An 18,458-nucleotide genomic window follows, 5' to 3' on the forward strand; every position below is an offset into this window, starting at 1 on the left:
TGAGTTTGACACCCCTGTTGTAAGGTAAAGAATTATTTTTAAATAACAGTAACAAATAATCTGTAATGGATTACAGTTTGAAGTAACTTGCAAAACTGATCAGGACATAGGTGCACATGTCAACTGGTATGTGCTGAGTTGCGTTAATTAAAAATTAAATTTACTATCTTATAGGCCTGTAACAGTATACGTACCAAACTGAACCGTTTCGGTACATACCTGTTCGGTTCGGTACACAGCTGTACCAAAACGGCACAGTATGATGAGAAAAAGAACAAGGAACGAAAGACGTTTGATGCGGAACTTTAAATCCACACAAGTTCCACACGGACATATTGAAGGACGCGCACATTGACCCAAAATATGAAATAGCAGCTGATATAAGGTAAAAAAAAACAAAACAACAACAAATATGATGTGAACCTGGAAGGAAGAGATTGGAGACCCTCTGCCATCATAACAGTCCAGTTTGGGATCAGTTCAGGTCCTGGTGAAAGACAACAGTGAGGAAAGAGACAGTGATAAGACGGACGTTGTTTGGCCCCTAGGAACTACGGTAGTTCTAAAACACTTACACTAGCTCTATCTGTCTCTCTCTCTCTCACACACACACACATGCTGTATAACAGAGGAGTAGAACCCGGAGTTGGTAGTTGAAAGAATATAAAGTTTCACTTTTGTTTCACGCCAGAGTTAGTTATGGACCCCCCCACCCCCCCGGCTCTGACCAAAAAAAAAAAAAAAAACAGCCCCCTGACAAATCACACCCTGCATGTACACAGTGGCCTAAACAGTTTGTTCTCTGTCCTAAAATAAATAATTTGGTTAATTTTTTTGGTGTCAAACTTTCTCTTCAGTTTGTTTAAAGAGAATACCAGTTTGTCCTCTTGTTAATGCTGCACTTCATGTGGAATTTTTTTGGTATTTTCATGTAGAATATGAACTGACAGAACTGTGATTTGATTTTTGTTGTTTGTTCAAAACTATCTGTCAGGGAAAAGTGCAATACTAATGTTTAAAATACATTTAGTAATATTAATAATTCATTTTATTTTCTATTTGATTTATAGCAGCAGAATTATATTCCTGTTTTTCTATATTCTATTGTGTCCAAAAATTGGGGGAAAAATTTTCAAGAATTCATAAATGTATTACAGACATTTTGAGGGGTTTTCTATCCTCCCGTACCGAACCGAAAAAAAACGAACCGTGGCTTTCAAAACCGAAAACGTACCAAACTGAAAATTGTGTGTACCGTTACAGGCCTACTATCTTAACATTTTGCCTCCATCCATTTTCACAGTAATGGGAAGAGGCAAAACAAAGCATAGGCAGCCAATGTTTGTTTCCATAGCAACAGCAGCGTAAACATCAGCCCGTCTTGGTGGTCAAATGATGAGAGTTTTCATCACCCCGACACGGACACTCCCATGTTTACATCAGGGAGACGTCACATAGCACGTCTGTGGTAATGACAGGGAGGCCGGTTTGTTCACTTTATGGGCCACTGCAACAGGCAACCGTTACAGAGGGCTGCATTAAATGGTACATGAAAATACTTTTTATGGTTTCCTGGCACGAAGTACAAACTGCTTCACTAGTTGGACTGACCACATGGCAGTTCAATTAGCTGCAGAACGAGAGCAAAAAGAAAGGGATGATCTCTAAGTCCCCCTAGTATAATTTTCAGCACACAAACTCATTTTCAGGAACAGCTCCAGTTCATGTGGAGGTGGACAAACGGTCTCTGCTGACCAAACGGAGAGGATGAAGTCAAAGTAGGGAAGAGGTGTCAAACCCCACAAGTGCGAGACATTCCTGAGATCCAAACTGTGAGTGCATGTGTGAATGTTGGCGTGTTCGTCCACATGTTTTTACAAGTATCTTTCACTGAGTTTACCACGTCGTTGCAGCATCTTTGTTTTGCATGTTAAAAGTGTTGTTCGCTTGCACGTCATACATAGAATCAAAGGTTGAGAGTACATGTGGGTTGTGTTTGTATAGCAGGCTAACGTTAAGTATTTACAGGGTTAATGGAGGTGTCAAATCACCCACGGCTAATGTCGACACAGCTGTAGAAATCTACTTTAACACATCTCGAAAACTCCCAGGATGCATTACAACGAAGGGTAAAGCAGACCAAACACCATTACATTGCAAATGATTTTATTTCTCCTGTACTCTTTCCTAAAAGGTTTCTTGTATCCTCGTGAGTGAATTTGGATCATTATCATGCGCCTCTAAGTTGTTTCAGGATGAAGTTAAGGAATTCAGAACGTGGGTGTGATATTTTCCCAGGCTGTGTTAAACCAGTACAAAGTGATTCCAGTAACAGCTACGAGAGGTTGTTTATGATTTAACTCACATTTAACTGTACCTTTCAATAAATACTCTGATAAAACTAATAAAAACAAAGGGTGCCAGGCGCAACAAACCCCGCCACTTTTACAGATTGTAGCTTTTTTTGGCATCAATCCAGATGATGTCATCATGTCTATGCGTGTGGTGATGTCAGCATATCAATTTCATCTATATATGTGCCAAGTTTGAAGTAAATTGAAACAAAATTGATGTTTTTATAGACATGTGAAGTTTTGCCCAAGATAAGTAAATGGGAGGAAAAAAAATCTATAAAAATTTTAACTTTGACCTACATTACCCAAAATGTATTGACATCTCTTCTGGGCCACTGGCAATTTATAAACCCAATATGGTATGAATTCAACCAATAGTTTTACTGCTACAGACACTTGAAATTTCGCTCATTATAAGTAAATGGGGTTACAAAAAAAAATTTAAAAATTCATAAAAAAATTTAAATTTTCACCTACTGTTCCCAAAATGCATTGAGATCTTTACTGGATCACTGGAAATCTATAAATCCAATTTGGTATGAATTCAACCAATCGTTTTGTTGCTACAGACATGTGAAATTTTGCCCATTGTAAGTAAATGGGGAAAAAAAAGATTTTAGAAAATTCATAAAAAATTTAAACTTTTACCCACTGTTCCCAAAATGTAATGGGATCTTTACTGGATCACTGGAAATCTATAAACCCAATTTGGTATGAATTCAACCAACAGTTTTGCTGCTAGAGTTTTAACAAACAAAAAACAAACAAACAAACAGAACCAAAAACAATACCCCTTGCCTCCCCTTTGGTGGGGGATTAATGCATGGAAGTGGTAAAATATCATTAGCATGCAAATACTTAGTGAGATAGATATATGCTACATGAGAGACATGTTTACTGCCTTTTGAAGGAGGCTAGTTTGTGCTCTGCTTCATGTCTTAAGCTCAGATAAGCTAATCTTCTGGCTCTGACACCACACTCAACCCACAGACATATGGTGTTGTCTAACTCTCAGGAAGGGAAACAAAAACTCCTTTAACCCTTCTTTAATCTGGCTCCACTTTTCCCTTCCCTTTTCCTGTTGAGATCCAAAATAAATAAATAAATAAATAGAAAATGCAGCGCTATTTCCACTGCATAATTAGCACAACCAGCATACCATGATCACACCATTCTGATCTGAAAGAAAAAAACAACACATTTTACAAATCCTAATCCACATCCTGAGCCTGCAAATCCTGAGACCAAAACAACAGTGCCGATGGATAAAAATGCATCTTGTGTGTCCGTGTTTCTTTCATGTGTTTTCGTGCATGTGCATACAAGTGCATTTGTCTCAGTGAGGTAACACTATTGTAAGAATAAACACATTGACTCGCTGATGTGAGGATATTACTGGTTGTCATATTTAGTATTGTGTTGCTAAGTAAAACTGTTTTCTAATTTACTTCATTTTCCAATCACATTACTGATTTACTACCAGTGCAGGATACCTCCCAAGCAGTGCAGTGCTGCAGGCAACGCTAATGAATAGAATTTAAGTGTTCTAGAGAATAGGGTTTCATATTAATGATGGATGGTGGTGTTTGGAGGCCTATTTGGTGTTGTGTTGGAGGTTTATTAATCATTATTAAACACGACTTAAATGCTTTCCTTATACGCCAAGGTGATTTAGACTCCTGGGTGGACAGTGAGTATAACACCAGGGGACCTGCTACTTCTGGTTTCCATAATGAAGCACTTACTCAAGCTGCTGCCAAGAGACTGCAAGGTCACAATAAGCTGTTATACTCAGGGTGAAACTGTTTACAGGCACACTGAAGGCCAAATACACCACCTTCACAGCTACATGCACTAAGATGTTTTACAACAGTAAGATGCAGCACAGAATAAAATATATAATTTTTGCTTTCAACCGAGTGTAACGATGATCACTAACAAGATCTACATAAGGCAGTTATTTTTATGTATGTATAGTGCCTGTATCTGAAAATATGATTACAGAAAATAAGCATGCACACCCTCTGCAGCCCACAGATGGCACATGTTCATACACATGCACACAGAGCTTTACAGATTCACAGCAGCGCTAATCATAATAAGATTGAGACTTCAAAGTAAGCGTTCATAGAGAATGACAGCGTATTAGATCCACTGGAGTCAATGAGGTGAACGATTTTGTGTATGCACACACAAGAAAGGAGCACACAGAAAGCTGGTGGTACCAAAGACAGATTGAATCAAACCCAATCAACAGATACATCAATGATTTTCTCCATGGCTTCACTGCTTTCTGAGTACGGGATGCAAAAATGTAATTACCTCAAAATGAAAGTTCCTGTCAGACTGTCCTTTTTACGAAGAGCAGTGTGGGTTTGGTTTGATATGTCAAAAACACTGCAGCTCCTCTCTAAAATATCTTAATGAATAACATCAATAGGAAAAAATATACAGATATAAGGCAAAAATAGCTTTGCTTATAGGTTTGGTTATTAGCCACAGTGGCTGACAGTGACAGTGACACCAGGGTAGAACTTTAGAGTCTGGAGTTCTACCTCCATTTGTGTCAAGGAGCAAGAAGATGCAGGTTTATTTAAGTATAGAACCACAAGAAAAATGCCAAAAACACCAAGTCAGAATATTTTTCCAGGAGTTAATTTGGTATCTTTCACTTTTAATTGGACTGTCTAATAAATGTACCAATGGTCCTTTGGTAAATAATTGCTCTATTACTAAGACTTTAGGGCAGTGTTTTTCAACCTTGGGGTCGGGACCAAGGTTGGTCACCTAAATTTTTCGAGTAATTGAGAAAAAAACAACCACACAAAAAAACCTTACAAATAAAAAATATATGGTGAGTTGAGAGAGACAATCATAATACATAAGACATTACAAACTGTGAGTCTGAAACTGAAGCACTGTGGTTCTGTTTATCTTTCAAATGTTCATTGTGGTCAGTTTCAGATGCTGCAGCTCTTTTATAATTCATAGTTTGAGTTCTTGTTTGTTCAGTATTTATTGTCAGCCTTGTAAATCCAAGCTGGACTGACTGTACATATCCTGACCAAGGAAAATAAAATTCTCACTTTGTGCAGTAATCTACACCTGGCTTTTCTTCCTCCATCCATAAATAATATACATTATACAGACTAAATGCCATCTAAAATTAACTTTTATTTGAACCATAGTATAGCAAACTATTACATGATCAAAAACAAATTAATTTTAGCAAAAAAATGTCTCCGTTTTGAATGTCTGGGGTCGCCAGAAATTTGTGATGTTAAAATGGGGTCACGAACCAAAAAAGATTGGAAACCACTGCTTTAGGGTGGTTCGGAGCTCTGGTAGTTGCTGTTTATTGAATATGACTTTTTTTTTTCCAATGCCATGACTGTGTTTGTGGTTAATAAAACAAAACCATCAAAGGATTTTCTTACAAAATTCTTGATGAGTTTTGATGTCTTACCATGTCCATAAGATAGTGTTTAACATTAGCTCACACATCACCCCTCATACTCCCCAAGCTCTGCCTGTCTGCCCAAATGTGGTCACTTTTGACTCTAAAAAAGCAACATGGCAACAGCCAAAACACAAACTCCTGGCTTCAATGCTTCAGTCTAAAAACCAATGGGTGTCATCTTGGTAGCTCTGTGCAGCTACAGTCTATGGTTTGTGTGTTTCCTGCGGATGCTCTGGTTTCCCCCAGTATCAAAACATGTATTTTAGATTAATTCTCCTGTCAAGTACGTTTGACCAAAGCATTGGTTTCCAAGTGGAGTTGGCCCATGAACACTGCAAACGGGCTGTTGTGTTTATAGGATGGATTCAATGCAGAGAAAACAGTTCTAGGTGAAGAAGAAACGTAATCAGTTTTACAATGAGACTTCATGTAAGGATTAAAAAATAGTTTACAATTAGGTGATTAATGTGATGATGAAAGCTTTAGAAGTAAGTCATGATGAATTAATTACATATAAAGTCATTAAACATATTCACAAATTGATTCTAGGTGAACTATTTGGTACAATTACACTGGTCTACAAGGAAAATGCTTCCAGAATAAAAGTAATGAAATTTTACCACATGAGAGTCACTGATAAAGAAAAATCAAGTAAAAAATGCTGGTTGGCTAAACTTTCCAAGATACAGCCTTGGGTCAAAATGTGAAATTCAAGAATTAACGAGAGAATGGGTTTGACTCAAAAGGAATATTTGTCTCAGAGCTACAAGATCTACTTCAAAACATTGTCTGCACATTAGAATACATTCACTTTACAGGATCTATTTAGTGGAAGATTTATAAAACTATTATATAAATGTACATAAACCAATATATATGTGTAATAACACTTAATCATATACCTTGAAAACATAGCAAACCGGCACTTTTGTCATTTATTTTCCAATTAATCTTATTAAGATACGTAACATTTAGCACATTTAACCTCTGAAGCAAATCATTTCTAAAAAATTGTAGACCAGTGTTATTTAATCTGTTGTATTAACCCATAAAGACCTAGTGTGACTTTTGTGGTAGATCCCAAATCATTTTTTTCTCTCTATTTAACCTGTCGTAAGTGATTTATCACCAGTTATTGTAATAAATGGTATTTTGTATTTTGTGAATTTTCAGTGAAACTCAAGTATTTTCATATGTTTAATTTACTGATCCTGTATAAGTTCATAAAAGATCAGATTAAAGTTGAGGGGCATTATATGTGAACCGGAGAAAACTGGAGAAAAAAAACCTGACATTTTCAGCAAAAATATCATTGACTTAATATAAAAACAAGTGTCTCCATCTACTGTCATTGATCCAACTCCATGGGTTTTACTGGTGAATCAATGTTGTAGAAGATGACGGTGTTTCCATGGTAACTACAGAGCCTCTGAACATCCAAATGGGTCATATCTGATGACCATGAAATGATGACAAACTCTATTTTACTCCAGTTCTTTACATGTATTGATGGGATTAGTGACTCAACATTTACATTTAACATCAGTAGATGCTTTTGGTCGACAGTGGATGTTTGGGTCTATATGGGTTTAATATTACATCTAGTCGGTCACTTTAGGACACTTGCTAATTTAACTTTACTGATTTACTACAATGTGTTACATGCAAGGGAGCATCATTATAAAATGTAACGCACCGTACACCGCCTTTTTCTTAATCACTTGCTCACACTTAAAACACCAACCACCCTTATGCATCAGAATATAACACTTAAATATCCAGTGTACATAAAAACCTTAGAGCATATGTCATATTACTGCCATGATAATAATGGGTACAGCAGCTGACAGGATGTTGAAAACATAAATGTCAAGAAAATTGCCAAAGTTTTGTATGAATCATGTAATTTGATGGACCAAATAAAACTTTTGTGTATTCAGATGTGCTGATGGTGGTTAGTAAATTATTCATACACATCAGCTGAAGCTAAAGACTGGTGACAAAGGAGGCTCAGTAAACACTGAGATCTGAGGGTTCACAGTAAAGGCCTCTGTGTCTTAATTTATGTGTAACAACTTGTTATTGATGATTTATTAAGTGTTTAGAACTTTTTTAATAACCTTACTCTAAATGCTAAGATAATGTGAAGCAACTAATATGATTAAAATCAAAACTGCAATAGATTTATATTAAAATGAAGTATATGTATATGAGCTGTATTAGACAAACCATTTTAAAGGAGATAAAATCTATTCTAATACAGGTTAGAACTGTGCTTGTTTTGTCTATTACTGGAGCAGCAACAAAATCTTATGATATTTCCAATCTATTTTCCTGTTTCCACAGTCTGTGTCCCAGTCTTTATGGGTTAACATGCAGGAGCTTATGAAGCTACGTATTTTGTGAGTTAACTTGTTAAAAATAGCCTCTCCGAGGGACTGTAAGCCAAGTCTGAGAAGACTAGGCTTTGTGTCCCTAAATTACCCTTACTCTACAATAATCAGAGCTTCAGAGTCACACACATCATGCAGATATGTGAAAGACACTTTATCTGTCTTGTTTTTCTTCTTCTGCTTTACACACTGTCCTCATTCATCACACAAAAACGCTGTTGCCTCCTCTTGTAAAGCTGGTGTGAGGGTAGCAGCTGAACAGCTGCAGTGCTGTAATTTGTACTTTTTTTTTTTTGTTTTATTGACTTGATGTTCCTCTTGGGGAGTTTCATAAATTTAATAACAACAATAATCTAAACTTTTTTCACAAGTTCAAACAATGCCACCCAAATCTCACACAAGTGACCTTTAAATTTGTTGCAAAAAGTGCTGAAGTTTCGATGTAATTAATAATACGTTGTCATTGTGAGACCTCTGAGGTTCATCTGTTCCTTCATGAATATACCAAGAATGCTGCCCTGTCAGCGCCCCCGTGGCCCTTCATTCATCAGGCTTTGTAAACTGCCTTGCCCCCACACAGTGTACGACCGTCTGCCCCCTGAAATGAATTACATTTCTGGATAAACAATGAATGTCAGCGTGGAGGATGGAAGCAGCCTGTGAGTGCATAGCAACAGGGGTGAGAAGGGAGACTGATAAATAGCTGTTGCACGTACGACCACTTGTCTGTGACCCCACAGGTCAAGAGGGTGAGACCCTAGTTAACAGTGACTGTATTCGGAAATGTACCTCCATTAGGGAACCTTCCTCTTATGTGATGGAGGAAATTTACCCTGAGAGATGACTGACAGGTGAATATAGATTAGGTGTTTAAAAAAATGCACCCAACTGTAACAAAAAAGACGGTGCATATGATATACTGTGTATTCAATGGGCTGGGGGCTTCATGTCTTGACTCAAAGTAATAAAAGAATCCATCCATCCATCCATTATCCACCGCTTATGCGGGGCCAGGATCATTAAAGGATAAAATGCTATATTATTTTTATATTGTTTTATACTGTTTTTGTAGCAGCAATGTCTAGTAATTTATTTATGGCAATACAAAATACAAAATGCACATACATAATGACCATGAAAACACATGCACATATTTATACAAATTTAAACATTAAATATGAAAGCTGTAATATCTAACATTTCCTCTTGAAGATATTTAAAACCACAGGTTTATGTTCATATTTTATCTTTTTGTATGCATACTGTACATGATGTGTGTGCAAATCCACTATTTCCTTCAGTGTAACAACTCATTTCATTTTATCGCAGATTAGCTGTTACTTATGTTTTAACTTGCAGCTATTTCGTTAGAATTAAACTAACATAACATGAATATGTGTCATGCAACGTGAGCATGGTTATTGCCTAAATTTTCATTGGCAGTATAATCGCTGCAAGATGTCACCGAATTACAGACTTCTTATTATTTTGATGTAGATACAAAGATACTCGCATTAACCATAAAGACCCAAACAGTCACCAGAGACCAAAAGCATCTACTCATCTATAATGTTTAATACCTGTCAATCCACTAATCCTATCAACACATGTAAATAACTGGTGTGAAATGCAGTTTGTCAGACTGGGATGGGAATGACTCAATGTGTCAATGCGCCTGAGGGAAATGGACCTCAGCACTTTGGGGATGACTGCATACTGTAAAATGTCTTGATGTACTGTATCCCTCCAAACTGAGGGATGATTCTTCTCTCTTTCTAAAATCAATAAAACATATTTACAAATAAAACACAGTTTGTCATCTTTTCATGGTCATCAGATATGACCCATTTGGATGTTCAGAGGCTTTGTAGTTACCGTGGAAACACCGTCATCTTCTACAACATTGAATCACCAGTAAAACCCATGGAGTCGGATCAATGACAGTGGATGAAAACACTTGGTTTCTGTTAAGTTAATGATATATTCTACTAAAAAAGTCACTTCTACCCTCAACCTTCAACTTTAATCAGAGCTTTTGTGAGCATATACATGATCAGTGAATTAAATATAGGAAAATACATGGTTTTCACTGAAAAATGCAAAATACACAGAATAATATTATTATTCTGTCTCAAATATTACTAAATGGTGATAAATGACTTAAGAAAGGTTAAATATAGAGGGAAAAAAATTCATTTGAGAACTGCCATAAAAGTAGCACTGGGTCGTTATGGGTTTAATGCCAAAGACTCCAGTCTGGCCAGTTTGACTGTTGGTGAACATAACGGCTAACTCATGGGTAATTAGCTTAACATTCGACCATATGCAGGACTGTGAGCCAATTCCATCAGTGCTCTGACACTGCAAGAGGGTTACTGTAGTTACAAAATTAGTAAGTTTGTTTTTTTTACTTTGGTTTGACAATATAAAGAAAAGAAACATAAAAATGCATGTGTTTGGTCCAAGGTTCAGCTACATGACAGACTGTAGAACTGAACAGCTGTAAATGAGTCTGACCTGTTGCAACACCTCAAACTGTGACTTGTATGAAACAATCTTTTTTTTTATGCAAATCTTCTCAGGTGGGATTGCATTCTTCTTGAATTTCCCTCAGGATTAATTATCTATCTATCTGTCTATCTGTCTATCTCTCTATCTCTCTATCTAGTCTATGGACAAGATGCTATATGATCACATATTTGTTGATTGATTATTATGGAAGAACAGTTTTCACAAACTAGTTCTCCATTAGGACTCATTCAGACTGATCAGCCTCTGGTCTCCTTTTGAAGACCCCAAGGCCATGATGTGGTTACACTTAAACATTGAAATTGTGAGCCTTTATTCAGAAAATCATTGGTTGAGACTCTACAGCAGCAGAAAACACAAATACTCCAATACACTTTCACTCCAAACAGCATGAGCTTATGCAACGCTTTCCACTATCCTCTTTAATAATCACTGAAGTTTAAAAGAAAAGTACAAATGACAGTGTTTAAAGTAAAAAAAAATGTCAAATGGAATAGATTTTTGCTTTAAATTTGTTTGTAAATCAACCCCTTGCAGTGCTCTGTTGTGCAGTGAGATGCTGTCTTTTTTAGAGTAAAAATAGCTCCCGGTTCCCTGAAGCTTCGCCGCCACAATCCATCAGAGTTTGAGTGGAAAGGTTTCTCCGGCGCATGTATTTATTCATCTTACCTGTCAAACAGAGGTTGACCAGACCTGCTTGTGTACATGAACTAACCTGGGCACTGAAAGCACTCGGAGGCCTCTGTCTCCCTCTGATTCGGTCCAGACAGCGCTTTAAATGACAACCCATTACACTCATCTGAGCCTCTGTCATTTCATAACCAGCTCAACCTCTGGCCCTACGTTATTATACAGGTTCCCCTGACACCCAAAGAAGTGGTCGCTGATGTAGCAAATGCTGTCATCTGTCCATATCTCATGAAGTTTCTGAGAAGGGAAAGTGTGAAATAAGCTCAGTGTATGATTCATGTATTGATGCATCAAATACTGGCAGTGAGTCACCTTGTGAGAGCCAACATCTCTGGTGACATCATGTGTTGCCTCGTTGTTTCTAACTGGATTCGCTTCGCTTTGTTGTATAAGTGCAGCAGTGTCTTTAGGAATGGCTGACAGTCTGACTTAATAATTCAACAAATAAAAGCAAGATTGCAGTAAATTACCTCAGAGCAGCATCCAGTCTTATTGCTGGAATCCTGATAATGAAGTCATAGTGTTAGATGAGATTTAGATCGTGCTTGTAAAGAGAAAAAAAACATTACATCATCAATAAAAACCAATGTGGTTCGAATTATACCCATTTTCCATATGAATATGTTTGGCTCCGAGCATTGAGTAAACACAACAGGCGTTACACCTCACATCAAAGTTGACCTGTTTAATGTAATTGCGAACTGAACGTCTAATAAATGCTCAAAGCAAGAAAACTAGATTTTTCACACAGCCATTAAAGCTGTAAATGCAGCAGCTGTAAAATTTATATATGTTATTCCAGTAGAACCTAATCCAGGCAGCTTCATTGCACTCATTTTGAAACCCATTCCTCGTTGGAACCGCACAAGCTGTTTTATTAGCGACCCACAGTGACAACCATGATAAATAAAAGGACCCACACGGCAGCTGCTTCCATGTGGGACAACCTTCAGCAGAAAATGAGAGGATCATTTCTTGTGCTTTTCCCCGAGACCTCTGGCCGGATGGCAGAATGGAGTTGTCAGAGGCTAATACAAAAGTAGAATTAGATAGATATATCTCTCATCTCTACCATTACTGATCATCTGAGGTGCTCGCAGCGCTGCAGAGGAGGCCCACTATAGCTTGAGCTGCAGTCGTGACACTTCTTCTTTTGAGTACAAAGCTTGATCTGTCTCCGAGTCACATCTGTACGATTTCAGAAGAATGATCCCTCGTGTAAAAGTGCTGGAATGTTATCATTTTCTACAGTTAACCTCCCTTTGGTCATCTAAGGTTCGTTTATGTGAGATATTCTGCTCTGCTTTCTCTCCCAGAAGCAATTATAACCAAAAAAAAAATCATTTCACAAATACCCAAAGCAAACACATGCATATTTTCTTCCCCACCCTGTCCTTTCTTGCAGCTCTTACAGACATGTGTGGGTGGTTATTGTTATTGTTTGATGGAGGTAATCTGAATATGTGGCTGCTGTTTGTGTTTTTTCTTATTTTCCCAAACAGTAGCGGTGGTATTTATTTATGACAGAGCCAGAATGACTCTAAGCAATCAAACTGACAAGTGACTGTTTTATTTCATTGTCCAACAGATAATGAGTATTCAAGCTCTGACAAAAACAAAATCTGTTTCTACTGAATGCTTACTAATTAGCCACTCCACCTTACCTTTATAAACCTGCCTCTTTTCTTTGTGGGTGGAATGAATCACATGCAATGATTTTCACAAATACTGTTTTATGGCATAGATATTTTAATAAAACTATTCACAACCCATTATATTACAAAGTCACAAGTGATATTTAGATTCAAATAGACAATATAGTATCAAGCCCATGTAAGAATTAAAATGGTTTATGTAGCATTCATAGTCAAAAACTATCAACAGCACGGAGAATGTATTAGAACACACTTAGGACTACGAAAACCACTAATAAATCAACAGTATGTATCCACAGACTGTATCACTCACTGAATAAAGTCAGTATTTAATGATTATGTATAAAATAATAGTATGCAAATTTCTCTTTAAAATTTAAAAAAACAACTCACAGCCTTTTATTTTAACAACACTATCAAAATAACTGCATCAGCTGATAGTTTACATTTTAGCACTGTTAGCTTAGCTCTGTTTTAATCAGAAATAGCAAAAGTAAAACCACAAATTACCTGTTTTCTGTACAGTTTGTGCTGTGAGTAACTGCACTAAAGATCTGTTTGGAATCAAACAAGGTCAGAACCGACACAGTTTAGTCTGAACCGTGGATCAACAAATGGTAAAATTAGTAAAAACAACAATGTCACATAATAACATTGGCAGATTTTTTTTTTTTTTGCTTGAATTAAGCAAAAAAAAAAAAAAAATCTTGAATTAAGCAAAAAAAAAAAAAATCTGCCAATTGAACAAGTGAAAATTATCTTTGTAAAATTTCTTGCAATAAGATTTTCAAGATCTATTGTCTAAAAATAAGTTCTTGTATCTCACAAGTTACTCTTTAGGTGATTATGTCTTATTTTAAGTGTGATGAGATATTTTGACTAGAAATGAGACAAATACACTTGGTAAGATTGTGATTTTTGCAGTGTACCTTCATAAGCCTCTTTTTTTTTTTTTTTTCTTTTTACTTCATAAGCTTCTTAATCAAACTCACCTGATTAGAAGAAACACTGCGATTTCAACATCAAACTCCATTCTTTTCATATATATCTGTGTCCAGTGATGAAAACAACAACATTGTTTCAAGCTTTTATCACTTTGTCACTTTCTTTAGCTCCTTTTACACAGCACTTCTGTCATAGGAAAATTTCGCCTTTATTCCGGAATGACGTTTGTGTAAATAAAAGGATGGGATCATTTGGTCCCACCTCTGTCATGGCTCTGTAACGCCTCTGGAGGTAGTAACAGAGCCGTGATAAAAGTGGAATTGGAACTCCTTTTGTTCCACAACCAAGGTGTCATTTTGATAACGTATTGCGTGTGCGACCCCCATGTTGGGGGGATTTAAAAATGAGCGTGGGTTGTGTACAGTAGACAAACATATCAACACGACCAGAAAGATGTGGAACTGGTGAGACCCCGAGATCTGCAAGCTGTTGTCACTTTGGGCGGAGGACTCTATCCATGCTAACATTTGTGGAACGGTGAAAGACTCTGGAGAGGTTAGAAACACCACTATGCTCGGGGTCCCTTATGAAACAAAAATATATGGCAATATATTGAAAAATATAATGCATTATATTAAAAAATATATTTCCATATATGGGAAAGTAGTGCATATATTTTCCAATATACTGCAATATATGCTTTAATCATATATTGATACATATAAAACATATATTGCAATGAAGACAAAAACTGCCCTATATTTTTACATATAGTTTTATTGAAACTCAATTTCTTTCCATTGACACAAGTTTACATAAAGCAGATATTTATCGACACTTACATTACTTGGTATGCATAGTAGCATATTTCATGAAAATATGCATTGTGATATACATGAAAAAAGTGTTAACTGAAAAAAGATGCCTTAGCCATTTTGGCAACATAGGATGAAAAAGATGTACATATACAGGGTGGGGAAGCAAAATTTACAATATTTTGAGGCAGGGATTGAAAGACAGTGTATGACCAATTAGTTTATTGAAAGTCATGAGAATTTATTTGCCACAAGAAAATGTACATAATAGAAAATGTTTTTATTCCATGTGTCCTTCTTTCTCAATAACTGCCTTCACACGCTTCCTGAAACTTGCGCAAGTGTTCCTCAAATATTCGGGTGACAACTTCTCCCATTCTTCTTTAATAGTATCTTCCAGACTTTCTCGTAATAGTTTTGCTCATAGTCATTCTCTTCTTTACATTATAAACAGTCTTTATGGACACTCCAACTATTTTTGAAATCTCCTTTGGTGTGACGAGTGCATTCAGCAAATCACACACTCTTTAACGTTTGCTTTCCTGATTACTCATATGGGCAAAAGTTTCTGAAAAGGTATGGATAATAGTGTTAGGTATGATTATGACATCAATATATGTTTGGCTTCAAAACAATTGACGTAGTGCCTGCTGAGAAAAAACAACTAAATGTTCATTGTAAATTTTGCTTCCCCACCCTGTATATACATGCATATTTTTTGAAGTGTATTACTAAATATATAATTATATATATTTAGTAATACACTAGACAATATATGTATGTATATATACATACATGCATTATGAAGTGTATTACTAAATATATAATGACGTATATTTACATATATAAGTAAATATATTGTCATATATGTTTCAATATATGGAAAGCGGCAATTCCTTATGTATGTTTCAATATATTGTAATATAATACAAAATATATTGACACAATATATTATTCTGTATATTTTAAATATAAATATATATTATACAGTAATATATTTTTCAGTCAGTAATATATTGACAGTCAATATATAGAGAAATATATTTTCTTTGCATAAGGGGTATTTCCAATGCACAAGTTATATGTCACACTATATGCTACACTGCATCACTGCCCCTTTGATACCAGAACACAGGTCCACTGTGTAAAAGTCCAGCCTGTCTCACCTCTGGTACTCCTTTGTGTTGGCTGTGGAAATCGGTCATTGGTGGAAAAAAGGTGGGATCACCATCTCACCTTTTTTCCGGGATCTCTGAATAAAAGTGGCTAATGACTCTATAAGTTGTTTCTTAAGGGTTCTCATCCCATCTCCTCTCTTTCTGACGCTTTGGTCGAAGGTCCAGTAGTGTTAGTTTTCATCACTGTTGGAGACCAGCACAGTGACTCACTACTCCCTCTAGTGGTCACATAAATAAATCCCCCAGACCATCAGTACAAATAGATCCAGTTCATGTCTCTACAATCCAATACATTGGATCTTTGGTAGGGGTGTGTCTCGGCAAGAACCAGGCGATATGATACAAATCACAATACTAGGATCACGATATATATCACAATATATCATGATACTGTTAAAATGGCAATTTTTTTTTTTTTTTTTTTTTTATTTTCTTTTAAAGATTATTTCCTGGAAGAATTGAATTGCACCAGAAATATGCACAAATACTTAACACATTTTTATTTGATCAGAACAGGATCTAATGCTATGTCACAAAATTATTCTAAGTCTCCTAGTTTCCGAAGGAACTACCATCTGCCTCTCAGACAGTAACAAGTGCTTTTAGGATGGTTCAAATTACCATTATTTCATAAAACAGTGTTAAATAATAATAAATAAGATATAGACAAACAAGAAAACCAAAAAATAAAAATGAACCTCTGCCATATCGGCATTTGAATAAATACCTAAAAATATCGATACAGTACTTTTTAATATCGATACAGTATTGTGAAATGAAATATCGCGATATATTGCAAAACCGATATTTTCTAACACCCCTAATCTTTGGTATAACTTTATAGCTCTTTATTCTAAACACTCCACTGACACTTTAGGTCGCATTTGAATGGTTTAAATTAGAAGCACTGCACAAAGCTTTTTTTAAAGGGCATTTTCACTGTATTTTCTCCCATCGGCACATCTACTGGCTATCAATAGAAATCAGTAGCAGGTCATTCTATCCAAGGTACTGTTACAGTTCAGGCACATTCCTGCTCAGGGCAGAGAGTCTTGGGTTTGCAGTCGCCACCTGTGTACCAGCTCTGTGAGTTCAACTTTCCTTTGAAAGTCAGGGAGCCGTGGAGTGGCCAACAGAGAATCACATCTCACAGTCCTGACGCTCCTTGTTTAGCTGCTCCTGAGAGCCATTTGGCTGTAGGATTAATGAGAAAGCCTTTTATGTTTTATTCAGCAGTCAGGTGTATTGTTACAAACGTGCAGTAAACCACACAGAGCCATAGATATACAAATAAAGCCCTAACATTTGTGGTCTGTTCTCAGATACAGGGTTTCCATGATGACTCGCAGATCAACAGAGCTCCCCTGAGCTTTTGAAGGTGGAGCTAAGCAAAATGAATCTGGCTTCCTGTGTATTGACTCCTGACCTCTCACTTGTATATGTATGCATTTAAAACAGCCTGTGTATTGTGTTGAGATTTTTTTGTACTGGCTTTTGTTTATGTGCAGCAGGAATTTGTGTGCCCTTTCAAGACGAAACAAAGGCATCCTTTAAACAATAATCCTCACACAGGCAAACTGTACAGTGTGTCAGGAATGTGGGTTCATTTAACATAGGTTTGCAGCTGCGAGTGCATGTGTGGGCTTTGAGAAGACTATAGCAAATGAGAAAGCGGTGCGGCTTACAATTTGATTGCCCTTTGACCTGTAGCAGCCAGTGAATTGCAGTTAATGAATATATTAAATGTATGCCAACAGGATGTCAGCGATGATGTCTCATTCGTTCAGGGTTAGAATCACAATGAGATAAATGTATACGGAAAAAACAAACCCTTTACTGTACTGTACACACATTAAAGGTAAACTATGCACACACAAATACACACAGTGAAGGTTAGCCAAGGACTGAAAGCTATCTGATGCTGCGCTGTGATTTTTCTTACCTCTATGTTGATTTACAGCAGCTGAAGTGGGCACAAACACTCCACCAAGGAGCAGCGCGATAAACTTATGACCATATCTTATCCCGCTGCCAGCCTCAGCAAATGAAATGGATTTATCTCTAAATCAGTGATGTATACTTCTAATACATCACTGTACCCAGCTGAGGCAAAGTATCTCCATCTCATCCTTCATACATTTATGCAACCACTCCAGAAGGGCACTGCTGTACCAGGAAAGCTACACAGGACTGACAAGATTAGTCGTCTCTGTTTGAACTTTTAAGACTCTTCGCCAACTGAATTGGAGGTCTATTATTGGATAGAATAAAAAAGAAAGTCGGCTGTATATTGGGGTTACATTTCAAGTTTTATATTGCTGCTGTCTCGACATAACAAGGCAGGTAGCCAAACTCGACTGAGAAAGTTTGAGACCTCTCCCACATTTTGTTGCCCTTCAGCAGTTTTCAGTACTAAAAAAAAAAAGAGACAGAACTTTA

The sequence above is a fragment of the Sphaeramia orbicularis genome, chromosome 12 (genome assembly GCF_902148855.1).
Source record: "Sphaeramia orbicularis chromosome 12, fSphaOr1.1, whole genome shotgun sequence".
NCBI lineage: Eukaryota > Metazoa > Chordata > Actinopteri > Kurtiformes > Apogonidae > Sphaeramia > Sphaeramia orbicularis.